This window comes from Emydura macquarii, unplaced genomic scaffold (genome assembly GCF_026122565.2).
Source record: "Emydura macquarii macquarii isolate MOO-44397 ecotype Brisbane River unplaced genomic scaffold, CSIRO-AGI_Emac_v2 contig_705, whole genome shotgun sequence".
Lineage (NCBI taxonomy): Eukaryota > Metazoa > Chordata > Testudines > Chelidae > Emydura > Emydura macquarii.
In genome coordinates, this window is record NW_027130842.1 from 13323251 (window position 1) to 13336875 (window position 13625).

At 42.8% G+C, this 13625-nt stretch overlaps 1 protein-coding gene across 1 annotated transcript in view; it reads right to left on the reverse strand.

The window, feature by feature from the left end:
* RGS17 (regulator of G protein signaling 17) overlaps positions 1 to 12577 on the reverse strand; it is a 75660-nt gene extending 63083 nt beyond the window's left edge. Inside the window, exon 1 of the mRNA XM_067542432.1 lies at positions 12443 to 12577. The gene's annotated coding sequence lies outside the window, so the exon portion shown is untranslated. The remainder of the gene's footprint in view (positions 1 to 12442) is intronic.
* Positions 12578 to 13625: the final 1048 nt, after the last annotated feature.

Genomic DNA, 13625 nt, shown 5'->3' on the forward strand with positions numbered 1-13625 from the left:
GACAGCAGTCCTTACTCACATTGGTGTGCACTCTCTTACCTGAGTAGTCTCATTGAATCCAGTGTCTCTATTCACGTGAGTAAATGTGCAACAATTTGAGGAAGAGTTGCACAGCCTAGCTGTAAGTAAACAGAAAGGGCCCAATTACCTCCTCCTGTTGAAAAATCTGTGGGAGGCAGCTAACGTGGAGGAAGTCTCTTCAAAATGCGCCTTGCAGAGACCTTTCCCCCTAATTGCTTCTTTGGAGGTAGGTACAACAGGCTCAACCACAATCCTTATGGATTCTTTGGGATCCCCATGGGCCCTGGGGGATCAGCAGGAGGCCTGTGCCTCCATGATAGTTCTGTGTCCCAACCTCCAACCCCTGGGCAGCACAGTTCTAGCAGTGAAGATTTCTTCAGCTGCTCCTAGAAAGCACCTTATACCACTGTGTAAATGGGGGTGGGAAGAGACCCATGGAAATGTAACACAGCCTAATACATTTTCATTGTGAGTGCTACTGGGTCCTCCCTCACGCGTCACATCCCTTTCCTACCCCCTCCTCCCCGCAACCTCCCGTAGGACCCTTGGATCCACTGCGGGCCTTTTTCATGGTTAGGTGAACAGAAGGGACACTGCTCTCCAGGTATCCGAGTCACCTGTCTGTGTAAGAAGGTGAGGGCAGCACATGGAGGTTTTACTCCATGCGTGGGTCTCAGAAGCACAATTAGGCCAAACGTTATCAAGAGTGTCTTTCTAGGCCGCCTGCCGGAGGTGGGCACATTCGTAAGACATGATCTAATCCACTGAGATGCGATCAGCCTTGCAAGGCCAAATTCAAGAGGAGCAGAGTCATTCAGCACCTCACTGAATGCACTCTGTATCTTGCAGGACTGGGTCCTAGCATGCTATGGCTGTTTATACAGGGATAAAAAACCCAAGGTTGGCCTGGTTCAGCTGATTCGGACTTGAGGGGTTTTGGTTCTCGCACTTAAAAATCGCTGTGTAGATGTTTGGGCTGGGGCTGGAGCCCACGGTCTGGGACCCTGTGAAAGTGGAGAGTCCCGCTCCAGCCCAAACATCTACACAGAGATTTTTTTAACCCCAAGCCCTTCAAGCCTCAATCTGTGTCCATGCTGCAGGTCTTTTATCCCTGTATAGACATACTCTAACACACACACGGTAGCATGCTGTGAAACAGCCTCTCACCTGTTAAAGACTGGATTTAACACAGAAAAAAGGAAAATAAACAGTATACATCTTGATTAAATGAAAACCATAAAAGCTCTGTTTTCTGGTTGTTAGACCCACATTAAGGTCCCTGTCTAGCAATGTGCAGTGCACCCTCAGCTTCACTGTATATGGTGGGAGTTGATGGTGCTCAGCACCTCACAGGATTGGGCCCTATAGGAGGAAGAAAAAGTTTCCATTAAGTAACATCTGGGCTCCCATACATTTGTTGTCACAAATGAGGTTACTTTTCAGCAATTTGGCTGCTGCCTACAAGGAGATCAAATACACTTTTGTAATTATAAAGCTGAATTTATAACATAATTGATGGCTTATACTGTGTATAGGAAGACAGTTTTTCATTGTGGGTCTAGTCCAGCTCCACTGATGTCAATGGAAAGACTCCTGTAGACTTTGATATAAATTGGATCAGGCCCCATATGGATTTTCAAAACACCAGCTAGTCTTATGGGTGCAGTTTTTTAAAATAACTACACACAAGTTACAGTTGGGTCTTCAGTGGGTCACATACCCAAATAAAATAAATCTAGCCTTCTTATATCAGAGCTATTTTACATATTCATTGCTATAACTTAGCCATAGCTCAATCAGTTACTCCTGTCTATTGTAATCAATTGCACACATTTCTAGCTGTGTCATGTATATTGTGACTACTAACAATGAAGACAAAGGAAATTTGCAGATTATTATTTTATACATAATTTGCTGAAGCTAGGATAGATTTTATTTAACTATCTTTAATTGTCTTTGCGTTGCCTTCATAAAAAAGAGGGAGATCAACAGGCTAAGTATAATGAATCACAAAAAAGGCAGATTGTGTTAAAGAACTGATCAAAGAGAAGCTGAATATTCTGACACAAACACAGCTAGTATCAGGTTATCTACTGTAAATTCTCCAGTATTTATAGCTTAATCCCTAATTTACAAAATTTAAAGACATAATGTTATACGTGATTCCCAGGCCTCCAAATTTTGTAAGTCACCTACTCATTATGAATTTTGGTTTATTCATTTTTTCAAGTTGATATTCAGGTTATATGATCAGATGAAAAAGGGTAAATATATTGAATGAAAATGTTTGGTGTTTTATTCTCTTTATTTTCAAAATAATTGAAACAATGGGGTGAATGGAGAGACCAAGGGTTTAATTCACTGGAAATCCTACTGCGTTATTTTTTAACTGGACTTTTTAGATATCTTCAACTATCTACAGTGTTTTTATGCAGGGAGTGTTTGGTGGTGTTTCTGTACAGGGAGCACTCTCTAGTGAGACTTGGAGCCAAGACTCTTGAGGTGAAATCCTGTCTCCAGCACAATCACTGAGAGCTTTGTCATCGACTTCATTGGGGACAGGATTTCATCCCACAATTTTATTGCTCACTTTGCCATTGCTTTGCTCTGTGATCCTGGACAAACACTTAACTGTTCTGTTTCTGATCTGAACCATCCGTAAATAAATATGAAGCTGTTTGCTGTGTCTCAGAGGTGAGAATTAATGTTTGAAAAGTGTTTTGAGATCCTTTGATGAAAAGGTGACATGTATGGGCAAAGTCTTCTAATATTATTATACTAATATATTCTGTTCATTCTGAAACCCAAAACCAATCCCCATAAAGATAATATATAAACAATAATAATAATAATTAATAATTAGGAATGGCCATCTAATTATTTATTTTGTAATTTTTTCAGTATTTATTAAATTGTCTATACATTCAAGCTTTCCTTTCTTCTGAGGATAAATATTTATTCCTTCTGCTCTGCCATTGATATTTTCCTATTGCTGTTTTGGTCTCCATTTTTTGTCTTGTTGGGTTCTCTGTAGCTTTTCTCAAGCCTTCATGAAACATTACTAGGTTTTACATATAATATCATATCTCAAACCAGATCATTAGGATTCCTTTATTTTGTTATCAGACTGAAAACAGGTCACTGTGTTTTGTTGTTGAATGAAATGCCTGACCCAGAAAACCACAGTGGAAGTAAGGGCACACAAAGTATACTAATTTAATTTTCACATTGCATTACATACATACGTGTCACTCCCCATTCCCCAAACTATAATGCTCTCCTGCTGAATATGCTTAAACAGTTCTCTCTGCTTATTTATTATATGAAGGACTTTGAAGACAGAACATAAAACTATAACCATTTCTTTAAAAATGTGTGACTACAAAAGGGGATTAGTATTATAAACATCTATAATAATTAGCTGACAAATCACATTTGTTGTCATTTGGAAGTCAAAAATATGAAGACCTAAAATACAAAGGGACAAAAAGGGACAAATCCTGTCCATTCTCATTGTGCTGTAGATGGTATAAAGGTAGAAGAACTACTGTGTTTCCACTGCACAGAGGGTGAGTTGGGGAGAAGCTGAGTAGCGGGACTTGCTCTACCTGTGTTGCAACAGAGCAGATCTACCCAGTGCTCCTCACCATGGCATATGAACTTTTCAATGGTTCTCTCTACAATTATGCAGAAGGGTTTGGAGCAAGTGAGTGATACGGGCATGGCCAATGGGTTTTCAGCTACGTGAATCCACTGACACACCCAACTCTCACTCCTGCATGAGGTTACTGAGCTCAGTTGCCACTACTACAGCATTCACATTTGTGAAATGGCTGCACTGCTGCTGTAGCCAGTGTGTAGAGGGCTCCTTTCCACCCAAGGCCTATGAAGATTACCCTCCACAAAACACAGTTATTTGGACTTGGTGCAAAATTCCAGGATTTGGCCTTAAATGTAAAATAATCCAATGTAACGTTTGAAGTCATTTTCCTCTGCTCTGTTGTGGTATGCTGCTAACTTCTATGATTAAAGATATGTCAGATTTTTTCTTAGCTCCATTTTCTTATATTAGGAAGATTAGTTAGTATTTGTAAAATGTTCTGAACACATTTAACACACTACATAAATATGAAGTATTATTACCAGATGTTCAGGCTGCTATATTACAGCCACATTAAATCCTAGTGGTTTGAATCTAGGTGCACAAATATATTTGTATACATTTTTAAACCACTGTGTGACTGAGTGGCCAAAAAATACCTTACATGCCTTTTCCCCTACAATGATAACTTTGCAGGCTGCTGATTATTATTAGTGTTTTGCCATTTCTGAAGAAATTAAAACAGCAGATTTACAAAACTAACTACTTAGCAGGTGCTGAGTAACTGGAACTAAATTTATCACCCAAGTTATGTTCAATTTAACGGGGCTACTCATGGAATAAGAAGATATTACACCCATTTACAGCAGCTGAATATCTGGCCCAGTGTGAGTAAAGATGGCAGAATCTAGCCTGTAATGATTTTGCAATAATGTGAACTCTACACTGGATGAGAATTTCATTGTTTCGGAAGGTGATGTCAACATAATAATATAAACACTAGGCAATGACCATGCAATTTGTCATTCATTATACATTTTCCCTAATATAAGTACTCAGATCAATAGGTAGGTAATGCTGTTAGTGGTCAGAGACAAAGCAAGAAATCCAGGAACTTCTCGTTAAGCCTTCTTGACTCAAGCCTGCTGTTTGCCTAGGAATGTCTGACAGGACATTGTCTCACTCCTGTCTCTTTTCTAGACAAAAGCTGCTCAGAGACCTTCTTTTGGTCAAACACCTTGTGCAATGTATTTACAGTGTTCTCCCCACCACCTTTACAAACTTGTGCAGCTCTGTCTTTACAAGCATGCAATCTTTAGCTTGTTCAGCCAAGGAGTGGGGGAGACAGCTATCTTCCCCCGAGAGCGCTCTCCTGGTTCTGACTTCTAAAAGCCTACCACTCTCTCTCTTTCCCATGATCATTTCCTTCCTGTGCCTTTTTTACTTTCTGGGCTAATGAACCTGTTAAGCTTTCCTCAGCCCTTCCCAGCCTATCAGCACAGGCACAGCTTCGCCCTCTCAGATTTACTCCAGGGTGATTGAATTGGTGATCCAGAGATCAGAGTGTGGGTATAGCTGCCTTCGCCCAGCACTCTGTCACAGAATGGCACAACAGATTATGGCAAAACATCCTGTGTTTTGAGATCCCTTGATAGAAGCACTTTGAGATGCAATACCTAAGCAGGACAGCGCTGAGTTAAGGATACCGTGCAGCCTTCATCCATAATTTCTGTTGTTTAGTTGCTTTGTCTCAGACCTTTTAATGTTATTTTACTGTTACTGACATAACTCAGTGATAAACGGAGCCTTTGCTATATCCTAGGCTAGACCTATTTATACAGTGGGGCACTGCCCATGCCCTTTTTTATCATGTTTCCTTTTTTTTTTCAGTTACAAAATAGTCTTACACAAAATGACAAAGATTTTTATGTCAGAATTCCAACCACATTCTATTTTCCTAAAGCCAAATGAAAGTGAAGTCCTGCACAGAACCACATTCAAATAAACTTCCAGAGGAAGGGAGAATATTCAGTAAATGTTACAGCAGTACGTCATATTGGGTTAGCAGTTTTTCTTAAAACATAGTGGGCCACACTTTTTGCGCTGATCAGGTGACATGAATGGAGCGGGGACTGCACGTAACTCCACAGATGGACATAACCCTGGCAGGATGGAGGCTCAGTGGGCGCAGAGCTGGTATAATTGACTCTCGTGCCTCCCTCCCCACAGCTTCCCCCTAGCACAGGGGGCGCTGTCAGGGTGGGAAGAGGTGTATCAGTGATGAGGATTGGCCAGAGCACACTGTGCTCCTCCTAACCCCAGCTGGTGGATAATCCTTTGAGGACCATTTCCAGATGGCACAAATTAGAATGGACCCCAGGCTGCTCTTAGTGGTGCCAGGGCTAGGGCTGGGATATTGCCCCTCGACTCTGCTGTAATCACCAGAAACAGCACAGCACAGCACCAAGTCAGGCCCAGTGAAAGTTTCACCTTCATTTTTCAACATTTTACCGGAACTGAGAAAAAATGGACATTAGAGGGCCCTAGACAATCCCATATATAATTGGTATAATATGCTAGGCAGCATGAAGGCATTTCTCTCCTGATTCTCCTCTTAGTGACTGCCAACTACTACTACTAACTCCCGGATAAAAAAAATTACATTTCTACAGAGTTACAGTGAGAGGATGTCTTAGTAATTTAAGGGTAAGAAACATTACAGGGATGTTGTAATCATCCCAAAACCAAGCATTACAAATCCAGGAAATTCATAGTTAAGGTTACATTTAAAATAAATTCAGACATATCAAGGTGTGAAATGCACAATTAAGGCACTCAAACAAACGTAACTGTGCCCTGTACTGATGTCATGCAATAACCATACAATTATGATTAAGCCATTCTAGTGTTTGTGGTCTCAGATTAGATTAAATTGATTTTTAGACATGTTAGAATGTTTTGTATGTTTTTCCTTTCCTGGTACCAGGTACAGGGCAGAGTTAAGGTTGTCTGGCTGCCATAACTGTGCATGTCTTACCTTAACATGTTTCGATTTCTTTTAAGTGTAACCTTAATTATGCAGCTCCTGGATATATAATGCTTAGTTTGGGGATGATTACAGCAAGCCTATAAAGATTTTATCTGATAGTTTTTGATACATGATCTTAACTTTAACTCCATCTTAATATTAACTTTTTTTGTATGGGCCTTTTCTTCTTTTTAAGAAATTATTAAAAATTTCATACATGAAAATTAAATAAGAAACCCAAAGAGAATACTCAGAGAACCCAAGCCCTGAGACGTTATGTCAGTGCACTTTTACAGCTTACCCTGGACTCCTACCCCAGTTACCACAGCATCAGTGCTGCCTCCGTGCACAGAGGAGCTGAAATTGCAGTCCCATGGGGAGCCATTCAAGTTCTGATGCCCAAACTAGCATGCAGACATTAAAACTTTAAGGAGCCTTGACAGCTGAATCAGTTAAGCTACCACTGAGAGCTCCTGACACATGCTTCCAGTCTCCCTCATACTGCTGACTCATTGCAACCAATAGAATTGTTCCACAAAAATTTGCTGCAGAGGAAGGGTAATGATTGGCTAAGTTACCTCTAATGTCACAATGGCCCCACTTAAGAGTTACCTGAGCCTGTTTGCAGTCTATATATTCATAACAGTTAGATGTGACTGTTAATAACTTATCTTAATTACAATTTAATTTCCTCAAATATAACCTTTAAGCACAAGCTTTCAATTAATTTTAACAATATGGAAATTTGAAGTGTCTGTGTTATTTCATTATTAGGCTAATTCAGCACAAAGATTGACATAAAATGTTAAAATTTTTAAAAGACTTAGTTTGTAATGAATTTTAACTTAAACTAATTAACAGATTTATTTGTAAATTCTCAGAAAATTCATTCTGCACTCAAAGAGTAAGCATGGAAAATATGGGGCGGATATCTTGTTTTGTTCATATGAAAAAGAGGTCGAGTTCCTGCTTTAAGTACAAAATAGACCTCTACCTTAACTATGGTGTGATAACCGCATCTCCATAATAACTAACATTGTGTCACTGGATACACTTTTATAACACAAGGATTTCCACATTTTTCACATTCAAAGATCTCTGAGAAGTAGATAAGTGACAAGGCCGTATTTACTCGTTATAGGAGTGAGGAGAGGCTAATGTTAGATGACTGTAGTGGGAGGACTGAATTTTTTACCATATTTACTTGAAGAAAAGTTTACATACAGATGCCATTGCTAAAGTGGCAGGCCACCCTGGTGTCTAGCTGGCTTTAGTTTCAGAACAGCTGATGTCTTCTCTCCTAAATCTTAGAGTGCTGTTAGCTTAATCTCCTCTTCTCTTCAACTCTTGGGAGAGGAAGATTCCAGCATCTGGTCTATGTCAGTATTCTAATTGTTATGGAGGGATCCTCTGTTCAGATGAGTTTCTACTATACTACCTTGCACTTTGTCCATGCTGTTTCTGCAGACAGTAGTGTTTCAGTGTCCTGTGGCCACTGCTGCTGACAGCCCAACAGCACTTTTCCAATACTGTGGCTGTAGCACTCTGGCTCTTGTTCTTCTACATCTTCTGAGAGATAAATTGAAGCACCCCTACCTGTGGCACCTCTCTGGCAAGATAGGCAAGTATTTTCCTAAGCAAGCCTGCTCAACTCTAGTGCTCCTCATGCATGATCCCCACTCAAGTCCTACTCTCTGGTAGAAGCAATTCTGTCACAGGCCCTTCACTGTTGTCTTGCTTTTGGCAGGAGAATTCTAGTCTATCTTTCAAACAATGCACATTAAACACAATGAACCATAACTTAAGGCAATCGGCAACAAAGCTGTGATTCTATACTATAATTTAGATTACTTTTTCAGTAAAAACCAGAACAAAAACAGTAGTTCAAGTATATATCTTCCCCTATACCCTCAAGGACCAGGTGGTTCAAATAACAGGAATAGGACAGGGAATCATTTACCAGTTTGTCAGGTCTGAATTTGGTTTAAATCATTAGTGAAGGAAAGTTATTAATATTGAATGGCTGCTCAGTAGCCTTTATGAACTAAGTTGACAATTTCAGGCCAGTTCTGTGTGTCCATATCATACACAAAAATCAAGCCCTCATCACTGCAATTCTTATTTGTAGTCTCAGTAGCAAGACCAAGCATTGGCAGAGTGGGAGACTGAATTGCCTTTGATCCTTAAGATGGCCTCTGGTCAGGGCTTAGGCACAGAACATAAGAATGGCCACACGGGGTCAGACCAATGATCCATCTAGGCCAGTATCCTGTCTTCTGACAGTGGCCAATGCCAGTTGCTGCAGAGGGAATGAACAGAACACATAATCATCAAGTGATTCATCCCCTGTTGCCCATTCCCAGCTTCTGGCAAACAGATGCTAGGGACGCTTCAGAGCATGGTTTTGCATCCCTGTCGATCCTGGCTAATAGCCATTGATGGACCTATCCTCCATGAATTTATCTAGTTCTTTTTTGAACCCGGTTATAGTTTTGGCCGTCACAACATCCTTTGGCAAAGAGCTCCACAGGCTGACTGTGAGTTGTGTGAAGAAACACTTCCTTTTGTTTGTTTAAACCTGCTGCCTATTAATTTCATTTGGTGACCCCTAGTTCCTGTGTTATGAGAAGGAGTAAATAGCACTTCCTTATTTACTTTCTGCACACCAGTCATGATTTTATAGACCTCTATCATATCCTCCCTTAGTCATCTCTTTTTCAAGCTGAAAAGTCCCAGTCTTATTAATTTCTCTTCATATGGAAGCTGTTCCATACCCCTAATCATTTTTGTTGCCCTTCTCTATACCCTTTCCAATTCCAATATATCTTTTTTGAGATGGGGCATTCAGATCTGCATGCAGTATTCAAGATGTGGGTATACCATGGATTTATATAGAGGCAATATGATATTTTCTGTCTTTTATTATCTATCCCTTTCCTAATGGATTCCCAACATTGTTAGCTTTTTTGACTCCCACTGCACACTGAGTGTATGTTTTCAGAGAACTATCCATAATGACTCCAAGATCTCTTTCCTTGAGTGGTAACAGGTAATTTAGACCCCATCATTTTACATGTACAGTTGGGATTATGTTTTCCAATGTGTATTACTTTGCATTTATCAATATTTATCTCTTTCCATTCTGAAAACTGACCATTTATTCCTACACTTTGTTTCCTATCTTTTAACCAGCTACTGATCCAGGAGATGACCTTCCCTTTTATCCCATAACCACTCACTTTGCTTAAGAGCCTTTGGTGAAGGATCTTGTCAAAAGCTTTCTGAAAATCTAAGTACGCTATATCCACTTCATCACACTTGTCCACATGCTTGTTGACCTCCTCAAAGAATTCTAGTAGATTGGTGAGGCATGATTTCCCTTTACAATAGCCATGTTGACTCTTTCCCAGCAAATTATGTTAATCTATGTGTCAGAGGGAAGAGGCTTACACAGCTTGTGCTGTTCCTGATCTGTGGAGAAAGAAAGGACATCACCAAGCTCCACAGCTGTCAATCCAGCACCTTTTAGAGACACAACATTCACTTAATGTATATTTTTAAATATACATTTTCCATTTCTATTGCTCAGAAGCATCTTACTTCTTAGACTATAAAAGCTTCAGTGCTGAGACTGTATCTTCCTATGTATATGGATGGTGCCTTTCACATTTGGGTGCTGATGAAATTCAAATAAATAATAATTAGTAATAATAATATCATAATAATATCTTAGGTAACAATGTTTCTTACAAAGCTTAAATAATGTATTATTCCCATCCATTTACTTAAATAGGTGTTAATTTTTATGACACTAATTATGTATCTTATAATGTGGCTGATGACACTAGCTTCCACTGATGTGAATGGGAATTAACTTCCTTTTTAAAACTTGTAAAAGTAGGTAATACATACTCATTCATTTATTAGCTATAAAACCTATTGTCAGATAATAAATTTACCTACTTACATTTTAGCTTTTTAAAAATAATGGACCCTATTATTGCATTTGAGATTTCATCCATTTTGCCTCACATTTGATTTAAAAAAAGGCCAACAAACTAAGCAAAAAACAAATTTTAAGGTTTATGTATGTATGTATTGGTAAATATGCTAATACGCATCTAAGCTGCAAACTTAATGACAAACTTAGCCAAAAGACATAGCACTGTGTAAGATCAGGCTCCCTTGTCAATATTGGAACCCCCTCACTCTTAGTTATGCCAGTTCCCAACTCATTATAATGTAGTTCTCAGATAGCCTGGTGCTGGGCGCTCTAGAAATAAGCTAGCGAAGACAATTCTATTCTTCAATTTCTAGGGAGCTCATTGTAATAAAAGTAAGAACTCATGTTTTTTAATCCTGGATTTTAGGGGCTGCAGGGCTGCTAAAGAAAATCAAATGTCCTCAAAAACAACCTCCCATGGAAACGAACCATTCCTGACAGGGTCTTTCTTTCTTTCTTGCACTCTCTCTTCCTTAGGAGGCTGGGCTTCTGTGTAGTGCCTGTCCTGTGTCAGAGGAGGGCCCGGCCAGGGGCGGTGGGCTTTATGGGCTCTCATTTGCCTAAGCTTTGGCTTATGAGCTCCTCTGTGCCGGACGCTCTGCGCTGTTCATAACTTGGTGCCGGCGGGGAAGGATACGCGATTGCTAGTTCTGCTGCCGCTAGCAGCCAGTAACCAGCCTCCTGCTTTCCGAGCCTTATTCTAAAGCATCTGTAGCCGCCTGCTTTTCCTCCATAGGCTCTGCCCTTCCTCCAGCCTCAAGTGCTCCGACATTTTCACACACACACGGAAAGGCTGGGGGAGAAAAATCCGGCCAAAGCCCAGCTCCCTGCTGCTGCCGCAGAATAATGGGGTGGGGGAGAGGATGGGTGGCTGACATGAAAGGCTAGGGAGAGGGTGTAAAGAAAATGCACACCCCATCATCAGAATGAATGGCAAGGAGGGTGCCTATGAGCCACCTCTCGTTTGCCCTGCATCGCAGCAGATCCTATAGGCTGAGGGGGGGCCTCGTCCTTTCATTAACCCGCCCCCCCCCCTCCGGCCAGCACTATGAAATGTATGACATGCCTCTAGCCGGCGCCTACAGGGAATCACTTCCATTTCCCAGGCACCGAGACAAACGGCGTGTGATTTGTAAAAGGCCACGGTCTCCGCTTCTTTCCAATCAGTGCAAAACGCAAGCGTGGATTGGCCCCGCGCCCCTGCCCAGAACAGAACCTGCGGTGAGGGAGCCAGAGGAGAAGGTCAAGAGGAAAGGCCGGGGGAGAGGGACAAACAAACAAACAAAACAAAAAAATACCCAACCCCGAGCCCCCTTTCGCATCTGCACACTGACATTTCCAGCTCATCTCCCCTTCCTTCCCCCCACAGGGCATTTCCCCTTCTCCACCCCTCCCCGGATTGAGCAGGATTCCTGGATGCACAGCAGCATCGCTTCACGGAGCCACGAGCCCGGGGGCCAACATCTGGGGCGTCCAGCCACGCCACCGCCAAACCCCGCGGTCCCTTTTCCTCCCCACCCCCCTTTGTGCATCCCTGGAGAGGAGCCACACTCGCACGGACCCCACCTTGCAGCCTCCGTCCCCGGGCCACCGCAGCTGCCCCCGTCACACACACACACACACACGGCCCCCCGTGGGGGTGCATTTTCCGTAGTACTCCCCGCCACCCTCCCCCCCTCGTCCCTGCACCAGGATAAAGCAGACATGTTGGTGCCATTTCGCGAGGTGCGGGTTCAAACACCAATCGCACCGCCGCCACCACGGGAGAAAAGCGCGCTGCCTTACCCACCCCCGCCTGGCTGCGTGTGCTTGGCACGGAGCGATTCCCCTCGCGCGGCTGGTCCCTAGCGGAGCTGGTTTGCTGCCATCCGCCCAACTTCAGCACCCAGCCGGCAGGGAGAGAGCGAGGGGGAGGGCGCGAGAGGAAAGGAGGGAGGAGAAGGGAGGCAGGCGGCGCACATGCGCCCTGCCACCAGCGCTGGACCGAGCCCAGCAGCCGGAGTTTCCCCGCTTCGCCCGGGCGTGACTCACACTCCCCGGCCCCAGCCTCCGCTTCCTCCTCGGGGAGGTTCCATGGAGCAGGCAGGCGGAGAGCGAGGGGCCTGGAGGCAGGAGTGGGCCGGAGGGGCTGCGCTGGGGGGGGGGGGACCGGTGCTTTTGGTCCGAAGGCTCTGGCTTGAATCTGCAGCCCAACATGGCTCCTTTGAGAGAGGGAGACTCGAGCTCTGGCGATGGATTTTGCAATCACCTGGCTCTGGTGAGGAGTGAGTGGGGGCTGTGTTCCAGTGGGGTACTTGCCCCCTCACTCGTTCCAGTTGTGCTTTTTATGGAGAGCAGGGGCAGCTTGGGACAGGTGCCTCCTTTTCTGGTTTTGAAATGGAAGTAAATGACGTGGAGCAATACAGAAGCGGCTCCACTAAAAGATATCACCTCGGCCACCTTGGATAAATACAGCCAGATGGGGAAAGGTAACAGCTCGCTGTACCTGGATCCTGCTTATTTTTGTACCTTAGCCTCCAAACTGGACTATCCAAAGGGAGAAAAAGTCTAGCTGCTCCTACCTACTGCACACACAGAAATGACCACACAGACCCTGATGCAGCCCAATACAAGTGACACAAAAATCTGGATAACATGCACCCAGGTTCTAATGCCTCAATAGAAAACTAGTGTGGGTGCTCCAACTGCAACAAATAACCAAGACCATGACTCACCTCGTGGAACAGTAATATAAAAATCTGGATCCTGCCAACCTTTTGCCAACCTTCCAAATTCCACTACCTAAATAGAGAACACATTTAGTCATTCTTGCTGCACCGTACAAAATACAACCCCTGATGTATTCCAGTGCAATAGCCCTGCAACAGCTCAGATCTGGCATCTGGATCCTACGAAATCCTGTCACAAATCCAGAAATTCTAACTACAAAATAGAAAGCAAGTGTTCATTCTACTAGCCTACCAAATCAAGCT